This window comes from Monodon monoceros, unplaced genomic scaffold (genome assembly GCF_005190385.1).
Source record: "Monodon monoceros isolate NGI ecotype Baffin Bay Population unplaced genomic scaffold, NGI_Narwhal_1 Super_Scaffold_16, whole genome shotgun sequence".
Taxonomy (NCBI): domain Eukaryota; kingdom Metazoa; phylum Chordata; class Mammalia; order Artiodactyla; family Monodontidae; genus Monodon; species Monodon monoceros.
The window spans coordinates 53,547,252-53,563,300 of NW_021703772.1; the positions used below are offsets into that span (position 1 = coordinate 53,547,252).

At 38.0% G+C, this 16,049-nt stretch overlaps 1 protein-coding gene across 4 annotated transcripts in view; it reads left to right on the forward strand.

Annotated features, from left to right (window-relative positions):
• Positions 1–16,049, forward strand: part of ZNF385B (zinc finger protein 385B) — a 417,917-nt gene that overhangs the window by 280,557 nt on the left and 121,311 nt on the right. The gene's annotated exons all lie outside the window — the stretch shown is intronic.

The window sequence follows — 16,049 nt, forward strand, 5'->3', positions numbered from 1 at the left end:
TCCCCAGTACAGGGGGAGTTTAGGTGACTTCTCTAGGGTTACACACAGATTCTACAGCAAGGATGTTAACCCAGCCCTTTTTAAACACATGCTTGGGGCTTCCCTGGTGGCGCAGTAGTTAAGAATCCTCCTGCCAATGCAGGGGACACAGGTTCAAGCCCTGGCCCAGGAAGATCCCACATGCCGCGGAGCAACTAAGCCCGTGTGCCACAACTAATGAGCCTGCGCTCTAGAGCCCGTGTTGCTTGCCTAGAGCCTGTGCTCTTCAACAAGAGAAGCCATCACAATGAGAAGCCTGCGCACCACAACCAAGAACAGCCCCTGCTCACCGCAACTAGAGAAAGCCCACGCACAGCAAAGAAGACCCAATGCAGCCAAAAAACAAATAAAATCTAAAAAAATTTAAATAAACACGTGCTTTCCACTATACTGTGCTAAATTTACCCCCTTTAGAGTTTTTTTACTTGTGATGAGAGATTAATGAATGCTGAATTGGATATCTGACTATAATTAGATGCGCCTCACAAAAGAAAAATCAGCAGATCAACACTAGGTTTCACACTAGCTATAAATATTCACATCACAGTAACATCCTTTTTTTCAAATTGACCTGTTACATAGTTTTCCATAGGAATCAGTTCCTGTCACTGAAATGGGACAGTTTCACAATTCTAAATGTGCTTGTATTCCAGTGACTAAACTGATGGTGTCTCAGTGACATTTTTCTTTTTATTCACAGAGCTAGTAAGGTAAAGTGAGCCTTGGTTAATTATTTCTAAATTCTGGGACCCTATAGAAAACACTCTCTATGTATCATTCAGTTTCAGTGGAAATACACAAATAGGAAACAGACATGTAATCTGGGCTTTGACTACCGTGGAAGAGAACTGCTATTTGTCTCCCGCTTTCTGGTGTGCAGGAAATTGCTATGGATTAAAGAAATGCCAATACAGCTTCCCAGTTAGCCCACTTTAGAAATGTATACATGCTCTCCCTTTCCTTAATCTTCTTTTGTTCTCTTCCTTACTCCTCTCTTTTCCCTGTGGAATGTGTGTATTTGGGCAGCTTTACCTGGTTTGGATTTGATGGGAGAATGGACCAGAAGCTGGATCTCTCAGTGCTGGGCCCTCTGCTGATACAAGCAGAAATTGAGCCAGTTAGACCAGAATTAAGCCCCCTATTCACTTCAGGTATGCCATTAGCAGCTAGAGAGTAATGATGGTTTTTATTCCTCCTGGCATTAAGTCTGAGAGGCAAACTAATAAGTAACAAGAAAATTCAAAATTAAAGCTGACATGTCTTCCTTAATTCTCCCTAAGGTGCTTGAGTGTGATTATTATTTAATGCTTCTTTGTCCCTTAAATATAGGGGGTACCAGTCAACATATGAAATTGTTTCAGATAATAGAAATTTTCCTGAAGACTAAGACCATAATACGAAAAAGTACCAGAGTGGCTGAAAGTGTGGTGTTCTAAAAGCCTAAGGTGCAGACTAATGCAGAGGTTTCTGTGCAGTGCTGGGCAGGGTTTTTCAAGAGTTTCTGTCATTTTGTGACATTTTCCTTCCTCGTATAGCCCTCAAGCTCAGCCCTATTGTATCATCACATTTTGCTTTTCAGATTCACCACCATTGATGGTGGGTCAGGAATATCGTCCATGTACACAAAGGACAGTGCACTATAATATTTGAAGATGGAAAAGAAAAGATTCTTCAGTCACTAGGCAAGCCGACCTCAGGGCTGTGAAGCAAATTATGCCAGCCCAGGATGTCTGCTTAGAGAATCACTGTGGTGTGGCAGGTGATGAATGAGTGGTTTTCATGGCCTCAGGCTTCTTCCCAAGAGAGAGAGACTAAATTGGAAGATGATTTAAGCAATCATGGTGGGTAAGTCTGACAGAACTCAAATACCACCCCTTACCTCTCTGCTTGCATGAGGAGTGATGGCAGGACTGGGTCTTGACTTGTGGGATGTTCAATATAGAGATGAGAAAAATCATCTTCCTTATTCATTCTTCCTCTTTGAAATGAAAATCTGCTCAAGCAGAACAAGATTTCTTTATATCAGAAGTGTTGCTGATCCAGAGAAAAGGGCCTGCAAAGTGTTCACCTTTCCAGTGGCGGTTAGAAGCTGGCATTGGCAACATGACACCCAGCTTTTGACTTCACCCGGGTATGTCAAGTCTTTTCATATTCAAGCCCCATCAACTACCGCAGAGATATGAAAGACCACTTTATCTTTTGAAAGAACCTAAACATAGGGCAAGTTTGTTTTACTCCATAGATTTTGAAATGGAATTTATTATTAGAAGAAACTAGAAGTTGAATATTCATTAGTACCCTTGATCCTCTTTTGAGCAGAAGACTTGAAAGAAGCCTGGGTTTGGAAGAATTTTTTTAATCTTCTCTTTTCCTGTGCTTTTGGGGCCAATGTTAAGTTCTGTCATCTTTAGGACATGTTCATTTTAACTGTCTTTTACTTATAAGCTTTAGCGCTTTCAGGAAATTGTTTTTTGCTTACGTTACCTAAACGGCAGAAATTGGCTTCCATCTCACATCGTCTCTGCATTATGAAAATGCAGCTTGTTGCGCGGAGTTTTAATGGACTCTTTAGGGCCAGTACATATTAATGTTATATACTGAGAACTATTGAAGCATTCCAAATAAAATATATTAACCAGTTAAATGTTCTGTTTTATTTGTGATCTTGAGTGAAAAGGACAAGCTAGTTATTTTCGTGGTCATTTAGAAAAAAATTGTTGTAATCTAACACAAACTTAGTCTCCTCATATAAGGCAATGTAATCATATAATTCCAAGGAAGCCTAGAATTTATTACTCATCTTTAAATGGTGAAAACCAACAAAAACAATTGCAACCTACTGTTGGTTATTTAAGTATGAAGTACTTATAGTAAATTCTTAATCTAAGACTTTTTTTCTTCTGTCAGCAAGAAGAATGGGGTAACACTTAACTTGTCTTCAGCTGGTATGTACTTAGGGATTCTGAACACTTGGAAAATATAATGCTGACTGGTCAACCAGGTAGAGGGGGCAGAGAGTAGGAAAGAAGGTGAGACAAAAATACATCATTTTAAAATTATTTGTCCCACTTTTGTCTCTCAACCTGAAAGGAGTACTATTTTCTCGTCAAATATTCACTCAAATATTTCATATTAAAACTTTGTTCAGCCAAGTTAACAACCTATAAATTTGGGTCCTGGGTGCTTTCTTTTCAAACAGATGAGGTGGAGTCCCAGTGTAATACTGAGAGCCCTAGTTTAAAGTCTGGCAACATCTAGAATGCCTGTTCCCCACTCAGCCAATCATTTTAGATCAGGGTAAATCATATAACTTTTCTGGACCTATCTCCTCATTGACAGTAATAGACCTTGGACTAGATTCACTCAACAGATATTTACTGAGCTTTGAATATGTGCCATGAATAATGCTTCACTTAAGCATTAAAAAAGTAAAAAGCAGCCTCATCTTCAAGGAACTGAGAGTTAATAGGAGAGACACCTGTAAAAACTAATGTGTGTAATAAGGTGGGTTTTTTTTTAACTGAAGTATAGTTGATTTACAATGTTGTATTAGTTTCTGTTGTACAGCAAAGTGATTCAGTTATATATATATATATTTTTGATATTCTTTTCCATTATGGTTTATTATTGAATACAGTTCCCTGTGCTACACAGTAGGACCTTGTTGTTTATCTATTTTATACATAGATACAGTTTTTATATAGTTTGTATATAAACATAGTTTATACATAGTTTGTGTCTGCTAATCCCAAACACCTGACTTATCCCTCCCCCACCCCCTTCCCCCTTTGGTAACCATAAGTTTTTTTTCTATGTCTATGAGTCTGTTACTCTTTTGTAAATAAGTTCATATTGTGCCATATTTTAGATTCTACATATAAGTGATATCATATGTTATTTGTCTTTCTCTTTATGACTTACTTCATTTAGTATGGTAACCTCTAGGTTCATCCATGTTGCTGCAAATGGCATTATTTCATTCTTTTTTATGACTGAGCAGTATTCCATTGTGTATATATACCACATCTTTATCCATTCATCTGTCGATGGTTATTTAGGTGGCTTCTATGTCTTGGCTATTGTAAATAGTGTTGCTATGAACATTGGGGTGCATGTATCTTTTCAAGTTATGGTATTCTCTGAGTGGATGCCCAGGAGTGGGATTGCCAGACCATATGGCAACTCTATTATTTTTCATTTTTTAAGGAACCTCTATACTGTTTTCCATAGTGGATGCAGCAATTTACATTCCCACCAACAGGGTAGGAGGGTTCCCTTTTCTCCACATCCTCTCCAGCATTTGTTATTCGTAGACTTTTAATGATGGCCATTCTGACTGGTGTGAGGTGGTACGTCATTATAGTTTTGATTTGTATTTCTCTAATAATTAATGATGTTGAGCATCTTTTCATGTGCCTATTGGCCATCTGTATGTCTTCTTTGGAGAAATGTCTATTTAGATCTTCTGCCCATTTTTTGACTGGATTGTTTTTTGTTGTTATTGAATTGTATGGGCTGTTTGTATATTTTGGAAATTAAGCCCTTGTCAGTCACATTATTTGCAAATTTTTCTCCCAGTCTGTAGATTGTCTTTTTGTTTTGTTGGTGGTTTCCTTTGCTGTGCAAAAGCTTCTAAGTTTGATTAGGTCCCATTTTTAAAATTTTGCTTCTATTTCTCTTGCCTTGGGAGACTGACCTAAGAAAACGCTGGTACGATTTATGTCAGAGAATGTTTTGCCTATGTTCTCTTCTAGGAGTTTTATGGTGTCATGTCTTATATTTAAGTTTTTAAGTCATTTTGAGTTTAGTTTTTTGTATGGTGTGAGGGAGTGTTCTAACTTCATGGATTTACATGCAGCTGTCCAGCTTTCCCACCACCACTTGCTGAAGAGACTGTCTTTTCCCCATTATATATTCTTGCCTCCTTTGTCAAAGATTAATTGACCATAGGTGGGTGGGTTTATTTCTGGGCTCTCTATTCTGTTCCATTGATCCATATATCTGTTTTTGTGCCAATACCACACTGTTTTGATTACTGTAGCTTTGTAGTATGTCTGAAGTCTGGGAGGGTTATGCCTCCTGCTTTGTTCTTTTTCCTCAGGATTGCTTTGGCAACTCTGGGTGTTTTATGGTTCCATATAAACATTAGGATTATTTGTTCTAGTTCTGTGAAAAATGTCAGGGCTAATTTTATAGGGAGCACATTAAATATGTAGATTGCTTTGGGTAGTACAGCCATTTTAACAATATTAATTCTTCCAATCCAAGAGCATGGGATATCTTTCCATTTCTTTGAATCATCTTAAATTTCCTTTATCAATGTTTTACAGTTCTCAGCATATAAGTATTTCACCTCCTTGGTCAGATTTATTCCTAATTGTTTTTTATGTGATTTTTAAAAGATTGTTTTTTTACTTTCCCTTTCTGATATTTCATTGTTATTGTAAAGAAATGCAACAGATTTCTGTATGTTAATCTTGTATCCCACTAACTTGCTGAATTCATTTATCAGTTCTAGTAGTTTTTGTGTGGAGTCTTTAGGGTTTTCTATATATAGTATCATGTCATCAGTATATGATGACAATTTTACCTCTTCCCTTCCAATTTGGATACCTTTTATTTCTTTTTCTTTTCTGATTGCTGTGGCTAGGACTTCCAATACTATGTTGAATAGAAGTAGTGAGAGTGAGCATTCTTGTCTTGTTCCAGATTTTAGGGAGAAGGCTCTCAGCTTTTCATCATTGAGTAGTATTTTGGCTGTGGGTTTGTCATAAATAGCTTTTGTTATGTTGTAGTATGTTCCCTCTATACCCACTTTGGTAAGTTTTTATCATGAATGGATGTTGAATTTTATCAAATACTTATTCTGCATCTCGTAGTAAAGTGGTTTTGATACTATTACAGATATTTATATAAGGTATAAATTTTTTGTGTTGGGGCGGAGCACCAAAGAGGAGTAGTTAGTACTATCTTGCTTTAGGTGAAGGAAGGGAGATTGACAGAGACTTTACAGAGAAGATGCTTGAACTGAATTTGAGTATTATTCTCTAGATGAACAAGGGATAGATGGTGTAAAAGCACAGGCCTGTAGGACTAAGTCAGCATAAAGCCTCAGGACCTAATAAAGGTCCTGTATGGCTGGAATATAAGTATGAAATGAAATATGCAAGTGATGGCTGGAACAGATGGAAAAGCCTTCCCATGACACACAATTCTGGATTTTTGTGAGAAGCCATGACGCAGTTCCAAGTAGAGTTTGCCAACGGTTCATATATGTGTTCTAGGAAGACCACTCTATCAAAGTATGGCAAAGACTTGGAGAGAGCAAAGATTAGAAGCAAGAAATCAAGTTAGGAGGTTATTACAGAGGCACAGGGGAGAGGTAATGAAGGTGAGAGTAGTGGCTGTGGAGTGGAAGGGAGATAACTGTAAGACATGAGGAAAGTGATTTGTCTAAAGTCACTGAGTGGATGAGGGGTGAAGAAAGAAGAGGAAGGTCTCTATCATACCTTTCAGCTTCCGCCTCCCATGAGTCAATTATTCAAGACTCAATGGAAGATTTCCATAAACACACTTAAATAAATATATTTTTAGAGCTTGATAAAATGGCTTATTGTTTTGAAATTCTTGCTTTTAAACTATTAGAATCATTGTGTTTTTGAAGGGAACTGAATAATGTTAGTGCCAAATGAGTCAGGTATAAAAACTTGATTCTTTATTCAGAAGACATACCATTGACAAGTAAATGGGTACTGTTAAGTCACCCTGAATCATGTGGCATATTGTGAGGAGCCAAAACAGTCCAGTTGTGCTTACGTTCAGAAATTCTATGAGATAGCTTAATATAAATACCCAGGAGACTCAAAGAGCCAGAAGCAAGAACAGAGCCTGTAAGCAGCATCCACAGCTAACCTGAAGTCAGAACTCATGCTTAAAATTTCTATTACCCATCCCCACCCGCCTTCAAGTTGATTTTCTTTTTTTTGACTCTGGGTGTGTTTGTCACTTACCATACCATGCAAATTTCTTGAGAGTGTTTCTCGTTGATCCCATCCCATTCACTCCATCTCCCTATAAGAACACTCCAACGACTTGGCTCTCACAAAGGCCACCATGTCTTCCTGATTGCCAACTCCAGTGGAGTGTCTCACTCCTTATCCTACTCGATCTTTATATCATGTTTATGAAATTCTCTCATTTGCCCTATGTGACATCATGATCACCCTTGTTTTCATTCACGTCTGTCCATTTTGCCACTGTCAGGTCTGTGGGCTCCTCCTTCCTGGAACTCTACATTCTCCCTGGGTCATTTCATCTACACATATGGCTTCTCTATATAGATAGTGTCTATTCTTTGGCGTCAGTCATGTCCTTATGTTCCAGAAACAGAAATCTAACTTTCTTTTGAACATCTTCACTTGGTTTGTTGTCCCTCGGGCAACTCAAATTTAACTCATCCAAAACTGAACTCCTTTTTCCCCAAATGTTTGCCTTTTCTGATTACAATCTCTCATCCTGTCATGACCAGACCCCTGCATTCTTCTGCATGCATATGTACCTTTTCACACTTTCTTCTCATGCATACCTCCCCACTCTAAGCAAGCTAAACCACTTTTATTCTCCCGGATATACTGTACTCTTTATAAACTCTGAGTCTTTGCACATGCTTAGAAGGCCTTCTTGATACACCTAAAAACAGATACACACATACAATCCTTTACTTTATCTGGCTGGATTTTAGTGAATGTTCAAGCCTCTGTGAAAAAGTTACTTCCTCCAGAAAACTTTTCTGACCCCAGGGCTCCATTGTTAAATACCCATCTTTTGTAGTTTTATGGTGGCTTATACTCTATTATAGCAGTTGTCATTTGGGGTGGGAGGGAGTAAGAAGTAAGAGGGTAATTTTTGTCCCTAGGGGGCATTTGACAATGTCTAGAGATACTTGGTGGTAACAAAGTGTTGGGGTGCTACCAGCAGCCCGTGAGTAGAAGTCAGTATGCTGCTAAATATCCTGCGATGTACAGCTCCCACAGCAAAGAATCATTCAGTACAAATGTCGTTAGTGCTGAGGCTGAGAAACCCTATTCTGTTGTAATTGTGTACTATTTACTTTTCTATTTCTGTCACTAAACTATAAGCTTTTGGAGAATAGAAACTGTGTCTTATTCGACATTGTATATACAGGAACTAATAGGTATATGCAGGAAGTAACAGGTTGCTTGGCATATAGTAGATGCTCAGTTAATATGAGTGCATAAGTGGGTGGACAGATTGATGGGTGGTTTGAATGGGCTCCCATTCGAGCCCAGAGAGAAAACCTACATATGTGGACTGAAAAACTACATACATAATCGGTTCTGAGGTTATACTTCTAAAGTGGCCTTGATGCCACTTCTACTGTTTGAAGTCTGATCATGGAGAGCAGTAGGAGGGCTCAAACTATGGATTCATGTTTCCATTTCATTGCATATTTAAATATACATGATTTTACTTATTTAAATGTTTTCCTGTATTACGTGTTAAGTGAGATATAATAATGAATATGTACCCATTGCTAGTAACTGACATAGTTCTAGGTACCTACTATAAGCAAGACATTTTAGCATGTTGTGCTGGGAAAATAGGGTTTGGTTTAAACTCTGGCTTAGTTTCAATATTGAGCTGTGTAAACCTAAGAATTATATTAATGACACTAATCTATAATTTTCTCACCTATAAGCATAGTGTTGTTTTGATGATTACATGGACTAAAATAAAGTACTTGTTATAGAAGATACTTCTGCCTCTTCTCTAAACTACCTATATTAGTTAGGAATTGCACTTGACTCAGAAACAGAGTTCTGAAAATAATTGTTTATGGAGATAGTTTATTATTCTCCCACACAATAGAAGTCTGGAGGTCTGCAATCCAGGATTTGTATTATGCCCCCAGAACTTCACTGAGGAAACCAGGCTCTTCTAGCTCAACACTTTGCCAGTCCTAAATATGGCCCTGGTACTCAAAACGCCTACTAGAGCTCCAATCACCACTTCTGTTCGCCAGGCAGCAGACTGGAGGGCAGGTTGAAGAAGGTCATGCCCTCTTTCTTTTTTTTTTTTTTTTTTAATGCGGTACGCAGGCCTCTCACTGTTGTGGCCTCTCCCGTTGCGGAGCACAGGCTCCGGACGCGGAGGCTCAGCGGCCATGGCTCACGGGCCCAGCCGCCCCGCTGCATGTGGGATCTTCCCGGACCGAGGCACAAACCCGTGTCCCCTGCATCGGCAGGCGGACTCTCAACCACTGCACCACCAGGGAAGCCCCATGCCCTCTTTCTTTTAAGGAGCCTTCCAAAACACATTTCTGCTACAGTGTGTTCATGTGTAAATTCCTTAAGACCTAGCATCTTAGAATTTAAAGGACAGAAATGTAACATTTAAAGAATTCATTTTATCGTTTTATACCTAACATTATTTTACCACCTCCAAATGTGTGTGTGTGTGTATACGTATATGTATGTATTCCCAGATAAGTTTACTATTTTTTGATGCAGACTTATGGAAATGGAGCTCATCACTTCTGACATTCAAAAATTATTTAATTTTAAAAATCACGTTACTTACTAAGAAGAAGGTGGAAACAATGGCATCCCAGTAGCATTGAGCACACCCAATATCCAGATCTGGATTTCTAAATACCATTATCTAATAAACAGACCTAGGCATCCTTGGAGATCAGGGTTAACATCACCAGTAATAAGTCATCACTATCATCTATTCCTTGGTATGAAGTGATGAAAAGGGCACTTTACCTCTGTGGTATTCTTTCAAAAAACTGGTAACTTCAGTCCAACCATGAGAAAACCATTTAAATAAACCCAAATTGAGGGATATTTACAAAATACCAGTACCCCTCAAACTTTTCAAGGTCAAGATAAAAAAAGAACAACTGAGAAACTGTCAGGAACTAGAAGAGACTAAGGAAGCTTGATGAGTAAGTATAATGTGGTATTCTGGGATTGTATCCTGGACAGGGAAAGGACATTAGTACAATATGAATAAAGTCTGGACTTTTGTTAATAGAAATGTACCAATATTGATTTCTCAATTTTGACAAATGTACCATGATAATATAAGATGTTCACATTAGAGGAAACTGGGTGAGGAGTATGTGAGAACTCTCTGTATTATCTTTGTAATTTTCTGTAAAGTCAAATGTATTCCATAACAGAAAGTTTTTTTTAAAAATGAAAATTACTGACACACATTGAAAGCCTGTTACATTTACTTGTGTAGGACATTATCTACAGTATATGCATTTGAGTATATTTTCCAAGCATGCAGGGACTTTGTCTAGTTTGTTCTTTTGCTGTCTCCCCAGTATCTAAAGAACTACCTGACATAGAGTAGGCACTCAATAAATATTTGTTAAGTGTTGAATGAATGCACATATGTTGCCTTCTGAGAAAAAATTTATGTGATAACCTAAGGATAGCACTACGGAAGAAAGCCCACACCAAAAATCCCTCTGATTGGGCTTCCCTGGTGGCGCAGTGGTTGAGAGTCCGCCTGCCGATGCGGGGGACACGGGTTTGTGCCCCGGTCTGGGAAGATTCCACATGCTGCGGAGCGGCTGGGCCCATGAGCCATGGCCGCTGAGCCTGCGCGTCCAGAGCCTGTGCTCCGCAACGGGAGAGGCCACAACAGTGAGAGGCCTGCGTACAGCAAAAAAAAAAAAATCCCTCTGATCTGTTTCTGAGTCTTTGTGATTTTCCAGTGTATTATTTTGTAAATTATTAGGGCATTCTGATTAGCCATCCATTGCACAGTCCAGGAGAATCAGCATACTTTTTCTCCATAATTTTCCTAATGGAACATTTTGTATAAAGGGGGATAGGTCCTGGAGGAGTTGGTAACTGACTGTCAGGTACTTTATTAGAAAAATAGGGGTTTGTGGCACTGATTCTAATGCAAGGAAACTGAAGCAATTTTTATAATCCTGTGAGATTAACAGATCAGGTATTAGAAAGTGGCACGGTAGTAATTTTCTATAAATTAGTAATTTTCTCTGTATTAGTATAAAAAAAGGTCTAATGGGAAAGGCACTTGATTAAAACCCTAGCCTCACCACTTACTACCTATGTGATTATAAGGAAGTTTTTTAATCTCTCTAAGCCTCAATCTCTAGTAAAACTGGAATAGTGATGCCTCACAAGGTATATGTATAGTCCTCTACTAATGAAAATACAGGATAGATTACTATAACAGATGCTCAAGAATAGAGTGACTCTCACAAGCTAGACAGTTGTTTCTATCTCACCTAACAACCCAGGAATAGTATAACAGCTTTTTGGAAGCTCAAGCTACTCCATCTTGTTGCTTAGCCACCTCTGGTCTGCATTTCTTTTTTTCCCCCCACATGTTCAACTCACGCTCACTTCCACATTCCAGGTCACAGGAAAGAGAAAATCTAAAGGAAACACATCTTTCCTTCTAAGGGCATGACCCAGAAGTTATCACTTCCACTTATATCTTATTGGCCAGAACCTAGTCATGTGACCCCAGATAGCTGCAATGGAGATTGGGCAATGTTTTCTTTAGCTGGGAAGCAATTTGGCCAAACTAATACCTCTGGTATTGTGGAGATTGGCACGAAAACTAGCAGAGCCTGCCATAAGCACCCGGAATAGTGCCTTACACCCTGAGGCAAATGCTCCCCAAATGATATTCTCTTCAAATCATCTCAGAGAGGATTAGTGTAAAAGGAGAAGGCAGGTGACAACATTTTATCAACTATGACTTTTGCATCAGTCAGAACTTAGCATAGACCTTCCTGGGAAGCTATGTTTGCATTTGAGAACTTGCTTATCTTCTTATAAATTAAGACACAACTCCCAAGAAATAAGATTTATATTCATCCTAAGGAAAATACGCTGCAGAATTAATATTTCAAAGTGTACTTGTCTTTATATGTAATGGCTTCAGCTAGCTTTCCTTCTAGCTCAGGAAACTCCGGTAGATTAATTTAAGAACTGTGCCCTGGTGGAAAAAGGAAGATACGAAGTGAATTATGTTACTTTTTTTTTTCAATTTGTATGGCGCTTTCTGCTTTTTTTTTTTTTTTTTTTTTTTTGTGGTACGGGGGCCTCTCACTGTTGTGGCCTCTCCCGTTGTGGAGCACAGGCTCTGGATGCGCAGGCTCAGCGGCCATGGCTCACGGGCCCAGCCGCTCCGCGGCATGTGGGATCTTCCCGGACCGGGGCACGAACCCGTGTCCGCCGCATCGGCAGGCGGACTCTCAACCACTGCGCCGCCAGGGAAGGCCTATGTTACTTATTTTTAATGTAGAAATTCTTTTGTTTGCTCAGTTGTAATTTTGTTAATAAGAATTTTTCTACTATCTATTCTTTGCGTGGATTCAGTTTTAAACTTTCTGCCATAATTTATACTTACAGTTGTGGGACTGCATCTTTAGGACCTTTTTTCCTTTTTTCTATTGGTTTGATTTGATTGCTTTCCTGAGGATATTTACTTTAACCTGCTGAACTTGGACAGTTTTGTTCAGTTTTGTTTATACAGAGCCCCATTCATGCTAAGCTTGCCTGGGACATTCTTACATTCATGGACCCCAACTGTAGGTTGTCAGCACCTCATGTGATCTGTCAGACCACAGTGCTATCCTGCTGGTAGCTGGACAGGACTCAGCTGGCCCTGCTCTTTAGGTGACGTTGGCAGCATGAAGGATGAACATGATACTGATCATAGTAGTCAACTTGGGCTGCCATAACAAAATGCCATTGACCCAGCCAGTTAAACAACAGACCTTTATCTCTCACAGTTCTGGAGACTAGGAAGTCCAAGATCAAGGTTCCCACAGATGAAGTTTCTGGTGAGAACTCTCTTCCTGGCTTGTGAGTAGTTGCCTTCTCACTGTGTCCTTACAAAGAGATAGTGCTCTGGTGTTTACACCTTCTTATAAGGGCATCAGCCCTACTGGATTATGGCCCCACCCTTATGACCTCATTTAACTATCACCTCCTCACAGGCTCTATCTCCAACTACAGTCACATGGGGATTAAGGCTTAAACATATGAATTTTGGGAGAATACGAATATCAGTTCATAATACTACTCTCCCTTTTATTTATCATGGCACGCACAAAGGGTGAATTTTTTTCTAATACTTTCCCTGTGCCATCCTGGGTAATCTACCTAAAATTTCCTAGAGTAGAAGAAAAGATTGTTGTAGAAGCTTCCTAAAGTCTCTCTCTCTAATGAGATATCTGGTTTAATGTTTTTTGGCCTCACAAAATGCTTTTGGAGTTATCAAACATTAAGATATTGCAATGCAATAAAATGATATTTATAAAGCACTCTACAAAGAACAGTTTTCTTGCTTACATTAGTTCTTGAATCTTCATGGTAACTCCGTGAGAATTGCTGGAATGTTTTCTTGGCTCTATTTTATATATTAGAAAATTGAAGTTTGGAGAAGTTCAGTGATTTCCCTAAGGTCTCAGAGCTAATAGTTGATTGACACTGAGACTTTATTCCAGGCCTTCTCATTTCTGGTCCACAGTAGAGCAAATATGAGCTTGAATTTGGCTCTAGAGTCACTAAGGTTTGGTTTCAATCCAAGTTTTGTCACTTATTAACAGTAAGTTGGCAAGTTACTTAACTCACTAAAATTCCTCAGTCTTCTCTGTGACATGGAAATAATAGAGTCCACCTCGTAGGGTTCTAATGAAAATTAAATTATATAATGCATAGAAATCACTTAGCATAGCACCTGCTGCATAGAAAATTGTTCAAAATTGTTGGTTATTATTTTTAACAACATATTAAATCCTACTGCATTGAATTTAACTCTGAAATCAAATTTATACATTTTACTAGACTTTAGGATAAAATATTATGCAAACTATGTAGGCTATTGACTGATCTCAAAACACTCTACAAGTTTATAGGTGTTTAAATTCATAGCATGGATTTTATTGAGATGTGAGCATCTGAATTGTCACCTCAACATCTGTCTGTGTATGCTTATTCTTGACTGGTCAAGCAATAGATTAAAACAGTTAACAATTAGCAGGTATTTTAAACTCTACCAGTTATACTTTAAGCTAGCCAGTGGGATATTTTTAGTTATCTCGCTTAGGTTTGAGGTCATTTAGTGCTCATTAATAAAGGAAACTGAGTTTGGAATTCTCATTTTTCATTTCACACCAGTAACAGTTAACATATGCTAATAATTGTGATCAAAGAAACATTAAAGAAGAAAAGATTTAGCTGCTTGAAATTTGCTATACAGAAAAGTCAAATTATTTGTGACTGTTCTCCATGTTATCCAGGATTTAATCCATTGAAATATATATTTTCTCTATCAGTCTGATTCTATAAGCCCAAGATTAGAGGTCATTGTCACATAGATTTAGGTCAATGACTGAAAGGTTCTCTCCTAATCTGCCCAGATTTTTCAGGTAATTTAATGTGTATGTCAGGGTAAATTACTAACACATACTTTAATGTGTTTTGCACATCAGTCCTGATTCTCATATGGAATAGGTAATTAGAGAATTTCATACATTTCTATATTTAATATGTGTGCATGTTTGTGGATGTACAAGTAAGGGAATGTTCTTATTCAGATAATTAGTTAAAGTTTCGTGCAGGAGGTCAACTAAGCTTTCCTCAGGTAAAAGAAACTACACCAAACCAGGAGTTAACACAGTTGGAGCAAAGTCTATTGGCAATGTAAATGTCATTACCTCTGATCTGTGATCAGCTGAACAAACAGTGAAGGGCCAGTGTGACTTTCAGGCTTCAGGAACAGAATAAATGACTTTGAAATGTAAAAGAACTGCCTCCCATTAGTAGCATAGGTTAGTCAATTCTGAATCATCTTGACTGAGAATTAATGATACTGATGACTTGAGCTGATCCTAAACAGTTCTCAGTATCTGGTCAGGAACTATGAATACATGATGAGTAAAGTGGATGATAGCATAAAATTATTTTCTTTCTATGCCTCATAGATGGTCTCAGAGTGACTGTACACACATGGTCAGACAGCCACACACTCTCTGATGGTTTTGATTTGAAAAGGCAAGATAAATAAACCTATGATATCAGTTTGTTTTTGTGTATAATTGTCTTAAGATACAGTTTAATCTGTGGTATGTATTCAAAAAGGACAGTTACACATTACCTTGTATATAACACACTCATTGCCCTTGTAATATATGCTCATTGTGTTTTCCTTACTAACTTCTTGAGAGCAGAGACCATGTCTTACTCAGGATGAACACAGGGCCTGGTTCATAGTAGAGGCTTAAGAAATATTTGAATGAATGTATAAATGGATTTGAGCTTGTGAATGGAAGTTTATGGTCCTTAAATGTGCAACATACATAAATAAAAACATGATATGAAGAATATATCAGTGTGTGTATGGATGTGCACACGTGCACACACATATATACCATATTCAGAGTATTGTCACTAGTTAAGTAATTAATGTCTAGGGTGTCTAGCCACATAACAACATGTAATTAAATAATGAGTAATTGCCGAAGCAGCAAAAATATTTTAAACTTATTAGTTTCTTAATGTGAAAAAATGGACATATGTCAGTTTAAAAACATTATGAGAATTGAATATATCATCCCAAGAAAACTTACAGAAATTCAAGCCCACTGACATTTATTCATGGCCACCAGTTTTGGGGGACTCTTTGAACAAAGACAGACTTAGTTCAAACCACAAAGCAATTATTTTGTTTATTTTTTCCCTTACTGTGGACAGAACTACTATTCATTTTAGTAATTTATGAAAAATACTGAAACCTAATTCTCCAAACTTTTGTTAAAAATCAATTATAGTTGTTATATGAAGTTATACAACTTATAAGGTTTTAAGAAACCCTTAAATTAACCTGATTTCCCCCCCAAGATTAGTAATTATAAAAGAGTACAGGTCTAGTTGCCACATTTCCTACTAGAAATATACTGGCATAGCATGGACAGAGTTTCTATT